Genomic DNA, 17,215 nt, shown 5'->3' on the forward strand with positions numbered 1-17,215 from the left:
GGAGCCAGACTGGATCAACCCAAGATGCCAGTAAGTGCAAATGGGTTTCTGGAAGAAGAGTATTACCTATTGATTTAGGCTAGTTCCCAAGTCTGGAGACAGCATTAGAGTCAGACTAGTTATAAAGATTTCTGTACATATTCTCATGCATTTAAGAGGTATCTGGAAGATGGAGAAGTGACAAATAATTTCTTCTTAACAGATAATAATCAATTAATCAGATGGATTCACAACATGTTATACATAGGTATGACTTCTGAAAGGGAAAAGGAAACTTTAAATGCCGTTTCTTTGCTCTAACACGAGTTGGTGAAATTACTTTGGACCACCATTATAGAAATGAATGTTTCCCACTGACCACTTACTATCGGACAGTGAAGTCAGAACATTTTTTGAGCTGACTGATTGTATTGTCTCCTGACAGCTATTTAGGGCTCCTGTTAACTTAGAAGACAAACCCTCATTGGTCTGGAGAATCACATCTACTTCCAGACATCATACTTAAATTTTCTGGAAGGAAAAAAACCACCTGTTAACTGCATGGTTTTGGAGCTGCCAGTAGGATATCAGACATTATTGGGTAACCAATGGAAAATTATGTTTCTTTATGCAAAGAGAATTACTAGTGAAGATTGGCAAGTGCTGAAATTTTACCACTGTATGAGTAACTGCAGCATGTTAATCAAGACTGGAAGTGTTTGTGCAAATATGGCAACTGCCTGAGATGATTCAAGGAAACAAATTAGACACATTAATAAGACCTGGCTCTTCCTTACTTCACTTCCTGAGAGAAGTGAATCTCCATTTCCTTAGTCCTTGATCAAAAACTGTCTTCTCAGAAGTCTAGTAGTTGTTTCATAATGTAGTCAAGTTTCAGAGTAACAGCCGTGTTAGTCTGTATCCGCAAAAAGAAGAACAGGAGTACTTGTGGCACCTTAGAGACTAACAAATTTATTAGAGCATAAGCTTTCGTGGACTACAGCCCACTTCTTCGGATGCATATAGAATGGAACATATAATGAGGAGATATATATACACACATACAGAGAGCATAAACAGATGGGAGTTGTCTTACCAACTCTGAGAGGCCAATTAATTAAGAGAAAAAAAACTTTTGAAGTGATAATCAAGCTAGCCGAGTACAGACAGTGTGATAAGAAGTGTGAGAGTACTTACAAAGGGAGATAGAGTCAACGTTTGTAATGGCTCAGCCATTCCCAGTCCTTATTCAAACCGGAGTTGATTGTGTCTAGTTTGCATATCAATTCTAGCTCTGCAGTCTCTCTTTGGAGTCTGTTTTTGAAGTTTTTCTGTTGTAATATAGCCACCCGCAGGTCTGTCACTGAATGACCAGACAGGTTAAAGTGTTCTCCCACTGGTTTTTGAGTATTTTGATTTCTGATGTCAGATTTGTGTCCATTAATTCTTTTGCGTAGAGACTGTCCGGTTTGGCCAATGTACATGGCAGAGGGGCATTGCTGGCACATGATGGCATATATCACATTGGTAGATGTGCAGGTGAATGAGCCCCTGATGGTATGGCTGATGTGATTAGGTCCTATGATGATGTCACTTGAATAGATATGTGGACAGAGTTGGCATCGGGGTTTGTTACAAGGATAGGTTCCTGGGTTAGTGGTTTTGTTCAGTGATGTGTGGTTGCTGGTGAGTATTTGCTTTAGGTTGGGGGGTTGTCTGTAAGCGAGGACAGGTCTGTCTCCCAAGATCTGTGAGAGTAAAGGATCATCTTTCAGGATAGGTTGTAGATCTCTGATGATGCGCTGGAGAGGTTTTAGTTGGGGGCTGAAGGTGACAGCTAGTGGTGTTCTGTTTTTTTTCTCTTAATTAATTGGCCTCTCAGAGTTGGTAAGACAACTCCCATCTGTTTATGCTCTCTGTATGTGTGTATATATATCTCCTCATTATATGTTCCATTCTATATGCATCCGAAGAAGTGGGCTGTAGTCCACGAAAGCTTATGCTCTAATAAATTTGTTAGTCTCTAAGGTGCCACAAGTACTCCTGTTCTTATAATGTAGTCAGTACTTTATTGGTTTATGATTCTGATAAACCCAGAGCCTGCGAGTAGCAATAAAAATAACTGCTAATGAACAGATTTTTTAATTTCTACTAATAATATATCATATCCACCAACCCAAATTGAGGCACCATCAGGGCCTGGACAAATCAGGACCTGTGATGGGACATATAAACCCCACACTGGGATAGAAGAGGTTAAGGAGCAGTTCTGGGCCCAGGTGGCTCTGCCTGGCCACATGTGCAGAGCTTACACAAGGAGGAGCTTAAAAGAGAGCCAGACAGCTCAGAAGGCAGGCAATAACCAGAGGAGGAGCTCTATATTTATAAAAGAAGGTCTTATTTATGTTAAAATAGGCAGACAGAATTTATGTTTTGAGAACAACACTGTTGAGATTCCTATGCAGAATAACAACACCTTTAAATAAATCTATAATGTTTACAACACATGTAAAAAACTAAACAATCTAAAATTGGAAGAGTTAGTGATGGATAGCAAAGGCCTGTACGTTATTTGTGGAGACCTTAATAGCCATAATGAATTATGGGGAAGCAGAAAACTGACTATAATGGCAAACACCTGGAATGATTCATTGACTGCACAACCTGGTATTTTTAAACACTGGTTTAATTTGGTGGATGGAATCTTTTCATGTTTACATCTGGAATTGCAACAAGCAATACAGCAAGGAAATGCAGATGGGAAATCTATAAAGAAGATGGAATGAGAAGTGATCACTTTCCTATACTAATTATTAGGGCCGTTGATTAATCGCAGTTAACTCACATGATTAACTCAAAAAAATTAATCAAGATTTAAAAAATTAATGGTGATGAATCACAGTTTTAATTGCACTGTTAAACAATTGAAATTTATTAAATATTTTGGATGTTTTTCTACATTTTCAAATATATTGATTTCAATTACAATATAGAATACAAAGTGTACAGTGCTCACTTTATATTACAAATATTTGCACTGTAAAATGATAAAATAAATAGTATTTTTCAATTCAACTCATACAAGTACTGTAGTGCTATCTCTTCGTCATGAAAGTTGAACTTACAAATGTAGACTTATGTATAATAAATAACTGCATTCAAAAATAAAACAATGTAAAACTTTAGAGCCTACAAGTCCACTCAGTTCAACTTTCTGTGCAGCCAATCGCTAAGACAAACAAGTTTGTTTACATTTACAGGAGATAATGCTGCCATTTATGTGCCAGATATGCTAAACATTCGTATGCCCCTTCATACATCAGTCACCATTCCAGAGGACATGCTTCCATGCTGATGACACTCATTTAAAAAAAAACAATGCATTAATTAAATTTGTGACTGAACTCCTTGGCGGAGAAGTGTATATCTCCTGCTCTGTTTTACCCGCATTCTGCCATATATTTCATGTTATAGCAGTCTCAGATTATGACCCAGCATGTTGTTTGTTTTAAGAACACTTTCACTGCAGATTTTTTGACAAAACGCAAGAAAGGTACCAATGTGAGATTTCTAAAGATAGCTACAGCACTCGACCCAAGGTTTACGAATCTGAAGTGCCTTCCAAAATCTGAGAGGGATGGATTATGGAGCATGCTTTCAGAAGTCTTAAAAGAGCAACACTCTGATGTGGAAACTATGGAAACCGAACCATCAAAAAAGAAAATCAACCTTCTACTGGTGGCATCTGACTCAGGTGATGAAAATGGACATGCATTGGTCTGCATTGCTTTGGATCGTCATCGAGCAGAACCCATCATCAGCATGAACATATGTCCTCTGGAATGGTGGTTGAAGCATGAAGGGACATATGAATCTATAACGCATCTGGCATGTAAATATCTTGCAATGCCAGTTAAAACAATCCAATGTGAATGCCTGTTCATCTGCAAATGTAAACAAACTTGTTTGTCTGAGCAACTGACTGAACATGAAGTAGGACTGAGTGGATTTGTAGGCTCTAAAGTTTTACATTGTTTTATTTTTGAATGTAGTTATTTGTTGTACATAAGTCTACATTTGTAAGTTCATCTTTCATGATGAAGAGATTGCACTACAGTACCTGTATTAAGTAAGTTGGAATACTGTTTCTTTTTTACAATGCAAATATTTGTAATAAAAAATAAAGTGAGCACTGTACACTTGGTATTCTGTGTTGTAATTGAAATCAATATATTTGAAAATGTGGAAAACATCCAAAGATATTTATATAAGTGGTATTCTATTATTGTTTAACAGCGCAACTAACTGCAATTAATTTTTTTAATCACTTGACAGTCCTATTAATTATATATCAAGGCCAAAGTAATGTTGAAAAAACTGAAAGAATCCCTACCTGAAACCTTAGAAAAGCAAATTGGGGTCTCTTTAAGAGTAAGTGTGATAAGTATCTAAGTAACAATTTCGTAAGTGATAATTTAGAGGAATTTCATGGTAATATAATAAAGGGAGCTGTAGCAGCAGCCAACCTAGCTATAGAATATTGAATTTCCACAAACTCAGAAATCCAGTTCCCTGGTGAAATGAAGGATGCAAAGCAGCAATTAAAGAAAGAAATACAGCAGACAAACAAGCAAAAAAAAATGAATAGCAAGGACTTAATGAACTATAAAAGATGTAAAGTGATGGCACAAGGACTATTAATAAAGCAAAAAAAGATTTGGAGAAAGTATTGTGGGAAAATTACTTAACAAGCTAGATGTCTTCAAGTCACCAGAGCCCGATGAAATACATCCTAGACTGCTCAAGGAGCTGACTGAGGAGGTATCCAAGCCATTAGTGATTATCTTCCAAAAGTTATGGAAGACAGGAGAGTTTCTAGAGGACTGGGAAAGAGCAAATATAGTGCCCATCTAAAAAAAGGAAAATAAGGACAACCCAGAGAATTTATTGACTAGTCAGCTTAACTTCAGTACCCAGAAAGACAATGGAGCATATAATTAAGCAATCAATTTGCAAACACCTAGAAGATAATAAATTGATAAGTAACAGTCAGCATGGATTTGTCAAGAACAAACCTAATAGCTTTCTTTGACAGGGTAATATGCTTTGTGGATGGGGGGGAAGGGAAATGGTAGATGTGGTATAGCTTAGTAAGGCTTTTGATACTGTCTCACATGACCTTCTCAAACAAACTAGGGAAATACATGGAGCTACTGTAAAGTGGGAGCGTAACTGATTGGAAAACTGTCCCCAGAGAGTTATCTGTAGGTCACAGTCAAATTGGAAGGACATAATGAGTGGGATCCTGCAGGGATTAGTTCTGGGTCCAGTTCTGTTCAGTATCTTCATCAATGATTTAGATAATGGGATAGCGAGTACACATGTAAAGTTTGCGGGTGATACCAAGCTGGGAGGGGCAAGTGCTTTGGATAATAGGATTAAAATTCAAAATGATCTGGACAAACTGGAGAAATGGTCTGAAGCAAACAGGATGAAATTCAATATGGACAAATGCAGAGTACTCCACTTAGAAAGGAAATATCAGTTGCACACATACAACATGGGAAATGACTGCCTAGGAAGGAGTACTGCAGAAAGGGATCTGGAGGTCATAGTGGATCACAAACTAAATACAGAAAAATGAAACATCATTCTGGGCTATATTAGCAGGAGTCTTGTCAGCAAGACATGAGATGTAATTCTTCTGCTCTACTCCACACTGATTAGGCCTCAATTGGAGTATTATGTCCAGTTCTGGGTGCCACGTTTCAGGAAAGATGTGGACAAATTGGAGAAAGTCCAAGTAGAGCAAAAAAAAATATTAAAGGTCTAGAAAACATGACCTATGAGGGAAGATTGGGTTTGTTTAGCCTGGAAAAGAGAAGACTGAGAGGGACATAAGTTTTCAAGTACATAAAAGGTTGTTACAAGGAGGAAGGAGAAAAATTGTTCTCCTTAACCTCTGAGGACAGGACAAGAAGGAATGGGCTTAGATTGTAGGTGGTTTAGGTTGGACATTAAGAAAAACTTCCTAACTGTCAGGGTGGTTAAGCACTGGAATAAATTGCCCAGGGAGGTTGTGGAATCTCCATCTTTGGAGATTTTTAAGAGCTGGTTAGACAAACACCTGTCAGGGATGGTCTAGATAATACTTAGTCCTACCATGAGTGCAGGGACTGGCCTAGATGACCTTTCATGGTCCCTTCCAGTTCTATGATTCTATGAAAATGAACAAAGATTCCAGGGACTCAGAAATCCTAAATTAAAAGACTGAATGGATACAGTGCAAAAACAAATGTATACCCAGACTTATAGTAAATGATAAAGTTGAAAGTTCTAACTTAGGAAAAAGTGGAAATTATAGCAAAAGCATTCCAAAAAATTAGTAGTGATACAAACTGCTACTTTGTTGAATATTTATAAGATTACTAATGACACCCAGCAGGAGACTGTTAACAGCACTACATTGTTTAACATCATGATTAATGATCTCCTGGAGAGTGTATGGGCAAGAATAGGTATTACCCTATTTGCAGATGACTGTGCTATATGGGTCAAACATAGAAGACTTAAGATAGCCGTGGAAAGAACCAATGAGGTACTTGGGGGGGAGGTGAAAATGGGAAGATGCTTGCGGATTTAAGTTCTCACTTTGTAAAACAAAACAGAACAATCTTCACAAAATGGAAGATTGGGGAAGAATGGAACATATCTCTATGCACAGAAAATTCAGGTCATTCAAAATTTTATATTTTTAGGAGTTATGTTAAGTAACAACCTAATTTGGAAGGCTCATATAGAAAATATCAAGACTAAATGTAAAGATCATAGAATCATAGGACTGGAAGGGACCTCGAGAGGTCCTCTAATCCAGTCCCCAGATACGATGAATTTGCTGAAAAGTATTGCTGGGAATAACTGAGATACAGATAAGAACACACTGATGGCACTGTATAGGACACTTAATAAGATGACCAGTTATAGATTATGAATATCACACCTTCAATTTGGCTTCTAAATCATCATTTAAAAAAAAAAAACAGAGACAAATCAAACCCAGCTGCTGCAATTCACATGTGGTGCAAGCATAACACCACCATTATGTATGATGCAGGTAGCTACCAGAGAAAAGCCTATAAATTTAAGGATGAAATTGTTAGATTTAACCTTTTGGGCTAAGGCTAATGGTTAAGGTTAATAGTAAAGATAAGAGTATTGTTGAGAATTAAGTAGACAAGATGTAACTGAATGCCACAAACTCCCACATGCTAACAAGGTTAAAAGGGGGTAAATGACTTGAATGAAAAGGAAGATATTAAAATCCTTAGTAATGGGAAATCAAACTATAGCTGGGCAGTTGTCATACCAGTTATGGATTGTGGAATTATACAATCAAACAAAGGGAACAGCAGGATCATCAAATATGATTAATAAAATTTATGAGTTTATATATGGCAAAGCTGACCCCATTTACCATATCTATACAGACAGATCTAAAGATGACAACATGGGTAGAGTGGGAACAGTCTTCTGGTATCCCTGAATTTGGAATTAAGAGATAAGGGAAACTATCCAATTTTGTGACTATTATCATGGCTGAATTGGTGGGCATACTGTTGGCACTGACCTGGGTAAGGGATGTATGCCCAGCTACAGCTGCTGTCCTATCTGACTCTAATCTGGTATAATGAAGCTCAGAAAGAGACCATCAGAAAGCAGAAATAAATTAATTAAATATTGTTGTTAATGATGAAGATAGTACAATTAAGTATACATATACTAATAGTGTGGATTTCTGGCACGTCAGGATACCTGGCTATCAAGTGGCAGATAAAGCAGCAAAAAATGCCTTAAAAATGAGGAAGTTGATATAAAGATTCCTCTGAATACCCATAACTTCAAAAGTTTGGTTAAGAGAGAACTTAAGAAGAAATATGGACCAAAAAGAGTAAAAAGGATGAAGGCTCTATGAAATATATCCTAAACTTGAAGATAACATTATACTACACAGCTAAGACAGAAAAAGTGAAACAGCTATATTTAGAGTACTAAGAGGTCACCGTGGCTTGAATGATAATTTGTATCTATCAAACGCATACAAAGATGAGTTATGCAAAATGCAAAATTAAAGAAACAGATGAGCATCTGCTATATCAATGCAGGGAGAATTATACAGAAAGAACGATTATTTATGTAGAATTGAGATGTCTCACAAAGAAAGAGTATAGTTTGAAAGGATTGGTGAAAATGCCAGGAAAGTGGGGTAGCATTAAAAAAAAACATTACTGTGCTTTTTTAAAGATAAAGGACAGGATGAGAGGATATAGATTTTGATTATGCAAAAACTGTGGTAGGTGGTGGTCATAGCCTCAAATGCTGAGCTTATGGCTGCAGTGCCATAAAATGACAGGAAAAGAAAAAGAAAGAAGGGGGTCAGACAGGATAGGAGGCGCAACTTAACTTGGGAACTCCTGAGTAAGGGTACAGCTGGAGTCCAGGCTGCAAGTGGCATCTCCCACAGGCTTAGAGGATGGACTGGCCTTTACCTAGCACTAGGGAACCTTTCAGACCATCTTGTGGATGATCTGCAAGGCTTTTGATCACGCCCTGGATTGGCAAAGTCAGTAGTAGGAAGTGATTCGGGGAGGCAGCCCTGAAGCACTTCTAGATGTTTGACATTGCTGCCTTTCATAGGGTCTTGGGCTGGAGCCTGGTTGTAAGGGGGGGCCTAGGTTCCCCTACTGACCCCACCTTTCACAATGGGGCACATACCCCTTCTTCCCAAGAGGTAAGAGGGATAGTGACATTGTAAGCCCCAAGGCAAGAGCACGCAACCCACAGAGGCCTGGATGTGGGCTGAAGACTCTTTTGTGCAGAACATTGGACTTTTATATTTTGATGGATTCTGTTAATCCTTGAGAAGGGGGCGGTAGACTCAACTGGTGACCTGGCCAGAGGGCCGAGTGCTTGAACAATTTGTATAGTGGGGTGCTAAGAGTCATCAAACCAAACTGTAAACACTGCATTTAATGGAAACCACTTCAAGCCAGGAGATCAATAGCACCCCCAGCACCCTGAGTTCCAGCACCTACGGGTTTGGTTTGAATGAAACTCCATTTTTTGGTGAATATACTATACTGTCATAAAAGTTCCCCTAGCTCTGGTCAGGTGTAACCATCCTGTTATTTCAGGATGCTGTATTACACAATCAATCAAATATTTTTCTTTCCTAATTATATTGTTAAATACATGAGTAGTTTCTGCAACAAGGAATCATCTGCCCATGATTACCTGGGTTCCTAGCCAACTTCTGTGTTTACAGGATACATGAAGGGTAACTTGTAGTTCTATGTTCAGTATGGATATTTGATAGGATATGATGGTTCCTAAGGAAACAATCCAACTCCACTTATGTTCAAAACTCCCATTGACGTCAAGTGTGGTATATATAAGGGATATGTTGCATTTGGCATCTAACTGCTTTATAACTGTATCAATCTTCTTTGATTCAAACAGAATGGCAGCTAGTAATAGTTAAATAGAAAAACTTTTCTGTAATGTGGAATCATCTCCTGAAAAGTATCATTTGACAACTTGAACCCTATTATATAATCATGTTCAGAAATGCTGTTCATAATAACCTTCAATGATTTCAAAAGTAGCATGATTCAAAAGTTCAGATACATCAGTGACAATATTACATATTTAAGCAAATCATGTTCAATAATAATTGCCAGATCCTGCTATATGTGAAATGTACAAATTAAACTCAATGCTTTTTATCTCTCATTTAGATATTATTAAAAAACCTCAACAGAAGAAATATCTAATAAGAAAATTACAGTGAGGCATATACAGAGTGTAAAGATGTATCTAGAGCATGAAGTTATGTCCCCTTGTTGGGTAGCAGCAGTAAAAGGCTACAATAGTATTTTTGGTTAAGGCAAACAGCTATTTGAAGAAGGTCCCAGACCATCATTAGGAAAAATCCTGCAGTCCTTCAAGTAGAACTCTCATCACCTATATAATACAGTAGTGGGTATATTGGAAATACCAGAAACAGACAGTTTGAAATGTTCTGATCCAGTCTACTTTTAATGTTATGGCAGAAGTTTAGAGCATGGTTGGATTTTTAATTTTCAGTGTTGTGATTGATATGCACCTGTAGAAGGGAAGTCTTCTCATTTCATAAGCTGTATACTCACAGTGCCAGATCTCAGTGACTGAAAAGTAAATAAGAACTTGAGTACAAATACTAATGGCCCAATCCTCCCCGTCACATCCGTGTATGGAGAGGAGTATTCATCCATAAAAAGAGTGTGTTCACTAAAGCAGAATGATACACCCTTCTACTCAGTCCCAAGGAAACCCCTGTATGGGACTCAGGCTTTTCTGACCTGGAGCAAGCTGGAATCCTTCAGATTCATCTCTTCCCAATTCTGCACCGCTTCCCTCTCCTTGCTATTAAAAACACTTTGAGGCATTCAAATACCATAAAGAAGGAATAGGGCCTAGACTGACTAGGTCAGTTCAAGAGGCAAAAGCTCCTGAAGAAGCCCTGGAATAACATAGAGAGTTCAAAACCAACACCAATGCCACTTCATGCCTCTCATCTTCAGTTTTCACAATTTAAGTCAGGTAGGATATAGTTGGTACATAGGCTAGAAGACCTCCAATAAAAATAAAGATCGTGCAGGAAGTAGTAGTCTTGGAATAGAACCAAAGTCCCAGCATAGTGAAATTAGAGATGTAGGGTAAAATTTTCAGAAGTGCCTAGGAGCACTTTTAAAAAGTATTTAGGCACCTAAAGATGCAGATAGCTGCCTACAGGATTTTCAAAAGTGCTTAGATACTTAACTCCTATTGATTTTAAAGGAAAGACAAATTGTTATTGTGATGCTGGTAAACCAAGTGCCAACTCTGGCCCGCCAGTTGGCATACGCTAAGAACTGGCAAACTCACAGCTGGAAACCAAACCAATTCACCTATATGTTAGTTTTGTTCAAAATAGGTATTAGTCTTATAAGAATGTATTTAGTGTTTAGACTCTATGAAATGCTTGTAAGTTGCTGCATGCATTAATCTCACTTGTAATGTCTATATCCTATGCTATTAGGAAATATATATATACACATGTTGCTTTATTACTTTGAAAATGTTTGCACTGAACTTGTGAATCCGGGCATGGAAATTCCCCCCTCCTCCCCAGCCATTCCCATTTGTTACTGGCTTGGTGAAATCTAATTATAGAACATATCAATTTGGGGTCTCTGCCCTGTTTTTGGCAGTCTGCCCTGAGGTAGGCACACACAGTCATGAGCCACACCAGCCAGTGTGACTGTTATGTAACCAACTTTGTATATTTTTCATGTTTTTGTTATTGTTTTTCTTAAATGTTAAAGAAATACCAGTATAAACATACTTGGAAAAACTACCATGCTAGCTAGTTAAATTAGACAAGCTGAATGGGGGGGAGGGATAGCGATAGCTCAGTGGTTTGAGCATTGGCCAGCTAAACCCAGGGTTGTAAATTCAATCCTTGAGGGGGCCACTTAGGGATCTAGGGCAAAATCAGTACTTGGTCCTGCTAGTGAAGGCAGGGAGCTAGACTCAATGACCTTTCAAGGTCCCTTCCAGTTCTAGGAGATAGGATATCTATATTAATTAATACATTAATGTAAGCAATATATAATAATAAATATAAAGTATGTTTCAAAGAACAAGAAAATAAAACTTCAGGAATTTACAGTTTTCTAAACTGTTTTTAGAAATGTATTTTATCAGTTGTTTTCATATTCAAAGGACTGCAAGTATGAATCACAGATTTGACATTATGGAGTTTCTTGACTCCAAGCATGAAGCTGTTCTTCTGGTTCATTAGTCAAGAAAGAATTGTCCCAGAAAAATAAAATCCTAGTCTTGCATCTGTTAAAATTATAAATAAATATTATCACAAGGGCACCAAGACAGTGTGCCCAAGTAATGTATTAAAAACCACATATTTTCATTTTAAACCTTTAGCTGTCTTGCTTGGATCTGCCTTTTTTAATATCTTTCTCTATGGCCCCAATACTACAATCTCATCTGGGTGAGTGGACCTTTGTGCTTACCTGGATCAGACTTATGTAATTCCCAACAGAGTTTCATCAGAAAATGTTGCTTTGTCAAACATGAAATTATTTGTAGAGGAACAGGAAGCATGAGGTGGTATCTACACAGTATTTTGGAGTGAACAGCCCAGCCCAGCCCAGCCCCATCCCTAGGCTTCAATGTCCAAACTCCAGCCTGAGCCTCAATTTCAAAGTCCTATCTATACAGCTATTTTTAGAGCACTAGTACAAGCCCTACTAACAGGGCTGGCTCCAGGAACCAGTGCAGCAAGCAGGTGCTTGGGGTGGCCAATGGAGGGGGGTGGCACATCCAGCTCTTCGGCGGCAACTCCCTCAGTCCCTCTCGAAGGGAAGAACCTGCTGCCAAATTGCCACCAAAGAATAATGAAGTGGTGGCGGTAGAGGTGCTGCCGATCGTGGCTCTCCCCCCTCCCCCCCCCGCTGCTTGGGGCGGCAAAAATGCTGGAGCCGGCCCTGCCTACTAACCCAAGTCTGTCAGCCTAAACTGGGAGGCTTGCTCTAAAATGCTGTGTAGACACACCCGGGCTCCACTCATGGCTCCAGCAGGGTTTTCAGGGCTTCCAGGATCCCTGCTCAGGAGCCAGAATTCTGGCAGCCTTGGAAGCTCTGGGAGACCCAGGCAAGCTGTGGCTCTCAAAGTTGAGGCTCTCAGCTCTGCCATTTTGGTGTTCTGAAGTTTCCTAAATGAAATTTGTCAGAATCTCCAGTTCACAAGAAATGTCTACAAAATTTAGACTTAGTCTGAATCATCAAAACCATATTTTGAAATGTCTAAATTTCCCATGCACAGGAAATTCCTAATTTGAGGCAGCTCTATTCCCAACAGAATCTGCAAACTATATATCTCTGTTGTGGGAATCCCATAGTTGAAGTATTCAGTATTGTATGTACAGTATAGGGACCATGCACATAATAGAGTGTAATGATTCCTTTGAGACAATTATGGTCTGCTGTGCGTGCTGAACTCAAAACTTTAATTGCACCCATTAGAGTCAGGCCTGAATATATTTTTTTAATTTGCACAATTTTTTTGTTGTTGTTTTTGTTTACAGATTTCTTTAATTAGATTGAGTAAATAATATTTGTAAAAAGACTTAATACTTATTTAAATAAAACAATCTAGCTTGATTAATGCCAAAAACTATGTTTTTCTTTTAAATTTACAGTTTTTAATACAGGAAAAAAGGCAATACATGAACATAAATATGTACTGAGAACGTTAGAAGGCTGACAAACTGATCCAAAATAAGATTTTCAAAAGTGTTTAAGTGACTTGGGAGATAAAGTCCCATTTACAAAAGGGACTTAGGCACTTAGGGACACATTTTAAAGGTATTTATGTGCTTAAAGATTCAGATGGGCACTTAATGAGATTTTCAAAAGTGCCTACTCACTTAACTCACATTGATTTCAATGTGAGTTAGGCACCTAGGGCTAGATCTGCATAAACGTGTCATTTGAACCCAGTTTAGAACTGAGTGAAATTTTTTCAGTGAATAGCAAATTCACCAGTTACAGTAATGCATTTTGGGGGGCATTGAAATCCTTTGTGAATTCCAATCAAATTGGCTAATAGTTACGGCCAAAAAAATGAAAAAATAAATAAATTCAGAAATGTCAATTTAAGATGGGAATCAAAACCTTTTGTTCAACCCAGAAAAACATGTTGGGTTTTTTCTTGGTTTTTCATTTTGGCTAATCAAAAATCAATTATTTGCTCAGCTCTACCTAGGTCTCCCACATCCTAGGATCACCCTTAGGAGTCCCATTAATTTTCAGTGAGATTTAGGCTACTACAGGCTGAGATTTTTTTTGAAAATGGGACTTAGGCACTTTTGAAAAATTTACCTGCAGTCCTTAACCTACTCCTCTGTGCATAGGAAATAATGTTTTCACCCCTCAGCTCACAGAGTGCTAACCTGCCCATTGTTTTGAGACTTTTCATGTAAATTCTGTGTGTATTCTATATTTTCTGCTGCATTCATTTTAACATTTCTTATAAATTACTTATTCAGCATAAATCTCAAATGGCATGTATTGTTCAAGCTCTGTGACAAAAACATGTCATTTGCAAGCATTTTTAATGAATGGGACACAGTAAATATACTTAATTAATGGGACATTTTGATTAATTTTTATGTATTAGATTGTTCAGCAGATGAATTTCAGTCTATAGACAATTTATTGAAGACAGATATTTTTAGATTAAAAACTACCTTTCCAGATTTCTGGATGCTTTCCAAACAATTTTTCTTTTTTTCCTTTTTAGGCACAAGTCTCTGCATGTAACAGCAGGAATACAAATTCTGTCCAGAGCATTTAAAGAGCTGGCAAAAGTATTTTCTGTTCTCCTATAAAGTTATCAAACATTTAAAACAAAACACTAAATTCCTAAAAACAAGGGCTGAATTCCAAGCAGATTCATTATAGTAGCACCAGTTGCATTGCTTTAAGATCTCTTGGGGGCTTCATTATAAACTCTTTAAGTAACTCAAGTTTACACATTCATCAGGGCTGAAATTTGGCATTCGAGTTCTCAATCCATGATATTGGGGAGTAGGGAGGGGAAAAAGGTAGTTTGTTTTGTTTTTTCAAACACTTCCTTATTCACTTTCCTCCACACTATTCATGATTTTGTAGACTTATACCCCTCCTTAGTAAATTCTTTTCTATGAACAGTCCTCGTCTTTTTAAACTCTCCTCATACGGAAACTGTTCCATACCACTAATCATTTTGTTGCCCTTCTCTGTACCTTTTCCATGTCTAATATATCTTTTTTGAGCTGTAGTGACCAAAACTTTGTATAGTATTCCATGGATTTACAGAGTGTCATTTTCATATTTTCTGTTTTATGATCTCTCTCTCTCTCTCTCTTTCCTAATATTTTCTTGGCTTTTTTTGACTGCTGCTGCACATTGAGTGGACATTTTCAGAAAACTATCCACAAGGATCTCTTTCTTGAGTGGTAACAGCTAATTTAGAACCTAACATTTTGTATGTGTAATTGGGATTGTTTTTTTCAATGTGTGTTACTTTGCACTTAACACTGAATTTCATTTGCCATTTTGTTGCCTTGTCACACAGTTTAGTGAGATCCCTTTGTAACTCTTCACAGTCAGATTTGGATATACTATATTTCATCATTTTGTATCATCTGCAAACTTTGCCATTCTCACTGTTTACTCCCTTTTTCAGATCATTTAGGAATATGTTGAAAAGCCCTGGTCCTTGTACAGATCAGTGGAGGACTCCGTATTTACCTCTCTCTACAGTGAAAACTGATACATTGATTCCTACCCTTTGTTTCTTATCTTTTAACCAGTTACTGATCCATGAAAGGACCTCCCTCTTATCCCATGACTGCTTAATTTGCTTAAGAGCCTTTGCTGTCGGATCTTATCAAAGGCTTTCTGAAAGTCCAAGTATGCTATGTTGACTGGATCACCCTTGTCCACATGCTTGTTGATTCCCTCAAAGAATTCTAATACTTAAGTGAGGCATGATTACCCTTTACACAAGTTGTGTCGACTCTTCCCCAACATATTGTGTTTATCTGTGTCTCATAATTTTGTTCTTTATGCGATCTTTCACATAATTAGAATTTACTAATGGAAAAACTAGTAGAAAGCTTTCATGATCTAGTACTTATGGTTCATTGGAATTCTGTTAATCAAATCAGGGAACAGAAATCTAGTCCAACTAGTCAGAACTTTGCAACCCAACTCAAATGTTAAATTTTGAATTTCAGATACTAAGTCATTCAAAAATCATTGTCAAATCAGGATTTCAGCTAGAGGCTGTGGGTCTATTACAGGAGTGGGCGGGTGAGGTTCTGGGGCCTGCAATGTGAAGGAGGTCAGACTAAAAGATCAAGATTATCCCTTCTGGCCTTAAAATCTGTGTGTCAAAATTCAAGAAAATTATAAACTTCAAGAACATTCTGCAAACAGAAGTAGAGATGAAATTTGTCAAACAAATTATTCATTAAGCTCTATGTATTCATAATACAGCTTAGTGATCACAGTTCCATATTTTTTCCTGGACTGAGGTAAAAGAAAACAGTTAATTCAACCACCCCAGAAAATCACAACTATTGTGGAATCACACTGGGAGAGAGAGGGTGTCTCAAGCAGCCAGGACCTGAAATATTTAGGACTTTTTAGATTAAAACCAAAGCCTCAAACTTTGCCTAGACCTCTGTTGGTAGCCAGTTCAGGTCACAGAGCAAAGGTGTGAAGTGCTTTCTGCATGAAACACCACTTGATAAATGAACTACGATCTGCAACATTAACGAAAGCACAGCAATATAGCCAGCAAATGACTTCCATCTAATACTAAGTGTAAGTGCAAAGAAGATATCGTCTCACTAAGTGCCTCTTTTCCATGCTGCAGATTGAACTTAAATCAATGTTTTCTCAGATTTGCCAGTCATCTGCCTACATTTGCCTGCTTTTTACCTTGTGTTCTTGAATGTAAGAGTCGATGCACACGAGGTTTAGACTTCCTTCCTGTTTCTACACCAATTTATGTCCATTACAACTGGCTGGGAATTTTTCAACAAAATGTTTATTCATTAGAAAATTCCAATTAGTGGATCTAAACTTTTCTCAGAAACATATCAAGTTCCATGAAAATTTCATTGAGAAGGTTTCTGAGGATGGAACCTGTGATGAAAATTAGAGCATGCAAGACCTACCCTGGAACAACCTGCTTGTTAGGACACTCACTAGGCATTTGGGAGACCCAGATCGGGACACCCAAGTTTCTCAATCTTTTCTGTTGGACTTGTTCTATTTCATATCAATAATTAAATACCAATTAGGCTAGAGAGAGACTGACGCTATAGCCAGCCTGCTGGTTAAAATACTCACCTGGAATGAGAGAGAGAGAGAGAGGTTCAAGTCCCTGCTCTGAGTCAGTCAGAGCAGACACTTGAACTTGGGTCTCCTACGACCCAAGTGAGTGCCCTAGGCCTGTAGCTATTCTGACAAGGGTCTTGGTGTTTTTGTGAAAAATTTCAGAAGGACTTGCAGAATGGAAACAAATTTTGAAACCTGGATATTTTTGCAACATAGAATTCTTGTTTTCTGGCCAGTCCTAGTGT

Source organism: Trachemys scripta, chromosome 5 (genome assembly GCF_013100865.1).
Source record: "Trachemys scripta elegans isolate TJP31775 chromosome 5, CAS_Tse_1.0, whole genome shotgun sequence".
In the NCBI taxonomy this organism is placed as follows: Eukaryota; Metazoa; Chordata; order Testudines; family Emydidae; genus Trachemys; species Trachemys scripta.